Raw genomic sequence first — 4,432 nt, 5'->3', positions numbered from 1 at the left:
ACAGTTCAAAAGCCATGCTAGACAAACTCTCGAGCACTCAGAAGAAGCAGCATTAAAGTTTGAGGGCCAGCATTCTGTCCTTTTAGGGCTGGTTTGCTCTGAGGAAAGGGTAGGTTTGGTGCTGCTAGCTGTTTGCATCCCCTTAAAATTTCTGTGTTGAAATGATCACAGAATCCTAACCAGATGAATCACTGATCTACCTTCAGTGCAGGATGACCTCATCTGTTCCTGAGTGGGTTGTGTCTTCAGCAGTGACACCGGACTTATTTGGCTTACAGTTCTGAGAATGAGCAAGGTCTCAAGGAATCTGTACATCGCCGAGGAAAACAGAAGGACATCTTGGAAAGCAATGAGGAACCGATTAAGGCTTCAGAAGCATCTGAATACCTGGGATCCTCCTCCCAGATCCAGCTCCCTCCTTCCAGGGTATAAGGGTGGGTTGTGGGGGGGCGCGGGAGGGCAACCCCGTGAGGTTGAGCTCTGCCCCTTTAGGCCAGTGGCTGTGATTCAGATATCATCCCCTTTCCTCCTGGTGTGCCCTCAGCATCTTATAAAAGCCACATCACCCTATTTGGTCTTATGTTCTGTCTCCATAGCTGAGATTAGCAAGGAGAGAATAGCTCTAAATTGAGCACATGTGCTACACTTAGGAAGGGAAGTTGAAAAGAGTTGTGAGCTACTCAAGTATTTCTGAATATTCTAAGAAAGTATTGTGAGCTCTGGTTAATCACTGGGTCAGTGTTTATTAGACAAGAAAAAACAAAGTAAAGGAAGTTTATTAGCTGAAATACTCCTGAGCTGTCTATTTTGGAAGCTCATGTCTTACAGTAAATCCAGATCAACCCCATTCCAATTGCAAAGGGGAAAGAGAGCATTTCAAGTTTCTTTCTTTCTCTCTTTCTTCCTCTTTCTTTCTTTCTCTTTCTTTCTTTCTTCTTTCTTTCTTTCTTTCTTTCTTTCTTTCTTTCTTTCTTGAAGACCAGTGTCTTTAATTTTTAATGAAAAAGTAAATACTCATTTTAAATTTCAGTAACAATTTCGGGGGGAGGGAGATAAATTCATACACTATGTACAAAACCAAGTTAAACTCTGAAACGGTAATATATTTTAGGAAGTCTTACTCTCTCATTCAAATCAGCAGCAATACTACTGATGTCAAATGAAGGAGACTTTCAGATGGAATGTTCTGTCTTTAGTTGCGTTCATTAGCATGGTTTCATCCTTAGCAGCCGGATTCACCAGGATGTGACTGGATGCCAACCAGCCTCCACGTCCAGACACAAACCTTTTGCAGGGGCTTCCTTCCTCTTTCCCCATCTCCTCTGAAGGAACAGTCCCCACCCACATGATTCTGAAGAGCATGTTGATGTTGTTGCTTCAAATCACATCCCGACAAGCACCGATCACCTGGTTCTTCGGTTTTCCAACGCGCCGATGGCTTGCTCTTTGGATTGCTCGGTTCACTGCCTTGAGGTTTCCTAGAAGTTCTGTGTGGTTGTTACAGCGAATCTGTATCCGTTTAGCAAATCTTTATTAAGGTCATAGAGCTCCATATAACGATTCTTCATTGTTTTCATGTCTCTCATCAGACAAGCATCCTCCACTCTGACTAGCAAACTTCGAATGAGTTTAGAATTATCAGCCATGTCAGCACTGAGCTTTTGACGCACTGAGTGATACTCATCCACCTTCACCAGCACTTTTCGTATTCTTCGAAGTAGAGAGGGAAATCTGCTTCTACCTGAAGGTCTTCAATAGCAAAAAAGGACGCCATCGACTGGACGATATCACCAGCAAGATCAATATCATCGGTATTCATGGTTATCTCACCACTTGCTTTCATTTTTATGTAGAGCTGGCCACCAATGCGTAAGGCTGTGAAACAGACTTGAAACGAGACATTCTGAATGTTACTGTCTTCTGGCAACAGAAAGCTCTGGTCGAGCCACGTGACCATCATCTGTGCCCACTCTGGAACGATTAAGTTTGTGTAGCTGACAGGCTCACTAGCTGTGTCTGGGCTTCTCAATGCATACATGGTGAATCGGAGCAGCCGTCTTGTCAGTTCAAACACATGGAACTGGGTGCTGCTTCTGTAACCCACGAATGTTTTCAAGTGCAGATTCACGGGGACATCTTTGGGAGGTGTAATTGGTACCCGGCTGCAGCTGGAAAGGTTGTGACTGCTGGGGTGGACCACGTGGCTTTCCCCCACAAGAATCCCCTATGCAAAAATTAGTACTGCCAGGATGATAGTATCATTGGAAGTGGGAATTCGTAATTCTGCATGCGAGTCTTGTACATCATTCCCCAGGCTGACTGAGAGGGCTGTGTGGAGCTTGGTACTGGCTGGGAATATGCCTTTTTGCCCATCAGCTTCATTCAGGGGACTGCTCAGTTCTGCCTTGGTGTTTTCATAGTTGCGCAGTTTTAGTAACAGATTCTGCTTTTCCTGACTCAGCTCTCTGATCAGATCCTGCTCCACACTTGTGTCCAGGAGGTTCCCCTTCATCTCAGCTGTGCCTGGCAGGTAGCCTCAGATTTCCCCATCCACTGAGCAGCAGATTAACTGTACATGGCCATCCATCCGGTAATCTTCCTCTCCTACACCAGCAATGGCAGAAGAGAAGTTGTCTTTAAATATGACCTTTCCAGTCCGGTGACTGTAAGCATCAACCTTCCCATTAGACCACCCGGTTATGAGTTCACACACTGCGTCAGAATTAATGTCAAAAGCACGAATGCTCATGGCATAGTTTTTATATTTAATTCTTCAGTACCGGGCCGTTTTGTCATACATTCCAACTGTGCCGTTGGAAAGGGCATAACCAAACCGACTGCTGTGCATGGGACACAGAGAGGTGATTATCTCGGTCTCTGCCATTTCTGCCACAATCTCATCTTCTTTAAAATCTCGAATGTCGAAATCTTCAGATCCAACAAGAAGCTCTGTCTTCCCATCATCATCAAAGTCACACAGAGACAAGGAATGAACATTGTCTCCAGTACCGTCCAAAAGAGATCATTTCTTTCGTGATCGAAACCCTGAAGAGCACAGTTTCCACTGATGATGGCAAGGGGGGGGGGGAGGCAATGTCTCCCAGTGTCCCCAACACAATAATAGCATCTGCCCCATCTGTGACCTCTCTGTAGAGCAAATCTGAATTATTGTAGATGTTGTAAGCCAAAAGACTGGTCTGTGTCCCCACTAAAAGAGTATCATAGCCAAGCTCAGGGTTCAAGACCCTGGCAGCTGACTGGTTAATGTTGAGGAGAGAGATATCAGACTCCAGAGGGCTCTGGAACACTCTCGATGAACTGAAATGCTGGCTCCGCGTGTGAGGATTATGGATAAAATCCTTGCCCGCTTGGGTGGCGGCCACCAAGCACAGGTGAGTCCCATCGTAGCGCCCTATGGCCACCATTTGGGGGGTGATTTTGTGGCGCAGTTTCAGGGTGAACACAAGCAGCAGCATGATGGCACCAGCTAGGGGCGGAAGGCAGCCGCCAGAAGCAGGCACAAGGCAGGCAGCTTGACAGGCCAGTTGCCTAGCAGCGGATGAGGAGTGCGAGTTAAATACTAAATACACGTGGGACTCAGAAACTCTTCAGGCCCCGCTCAGGAAGTGCAGGCTAGAGCCGAATTTCAAGTTTTTTGTTTGTTTGTTTGTTTGTTTTGTTTTTGAGAAATGGCTCAGAAGAGATATTATATGTGGCTGTGACTTTTAAAGATATACCATGGGCCATAGTCTATTTATCCTTGATTTACTTATGGATAGTTATTGTAAGTGAGCAGAAATGCTGTTGACTTCTGTTGTTGATTTTGAGCATGTCCTACTGGTTTTCAATGGAGTCTCTAGGGTTTTCTTTATAATGTTATAAAAGAGTAGGCAATCCAGTTTTCTAAATTTCACTAAAGCAATCAGGGACACAGAAAGTACAAACAACTCATTGGAAAAGTAAACAAACAAATTAATAAATAAATATGACAAGGTAATAGAGATACAATCTGGTGAATTTAGATGTGTGAGGCAGCATTAAGATTAAAATTGCAAAAAGGATAAACTGCTAAAATTATAGCTTTCCTGATGCCTTGTTCTTAGTCCAAGGAGTGGCAGCACATTCTGGGCTGCCCACTGATTTGCACATGAATGTGGAAATGCACAGGAGGTGTGTCTGGCTTTCTGAGAGTTATCCATGTTTTCCCCGTTATTTGTGAGCTCTTCATTCTCTTATTAGGTAGTGTTTCACTTGATTCACATGAACAGTTCTACAATCAACTTGCAAGTGCTTCTCATTGGTGGCTACATATGTAGTAGAATATATAGAGCAGCACCATATGTGTGCACACACATATATGTGTACAGATATTTCTGTGTGAAGAATGCCTACAATTGGACTTCCTGTGCCACTGGGTATACACTTGTTAGGT

General features: G+C 44.4%; 1 pseudogene; it reads right to left on the bottom strand.

Annotated features, from left to right (window-relative positions):
- Positions 1-1,155: 1,155 nt before the first annotated feature.
- Positions 1,156-3,476, bottom strand: LOC117705667 (BBSome complex member BBS2 pseudogene; annotated as a pseudogene).
- Positions 3,477-4,432: the final 956 nt, after the last annotated feature.

The sequence above is a fragment of the Arvicanthis niloticus genome, chromosome 3 (assembly GCF_011762505.2).
Source record: "Arvicanthis niloticus isolate mArvNil1 chromosome 3, mArvNil1.pat.X, whole genome shotgun sequence".
Lineage (NCBI taxonomy): Eukaryota > Metazoa > Chordata > Mammalia > Rodentia > Muridae > Arvicanthis > Arvicanthis niloticus.
The sequence above is the reverse complement of the archived record's forward strand: the minus strand, read 5'-3'. Positions and strand labels throughout refer to the sequence as shown.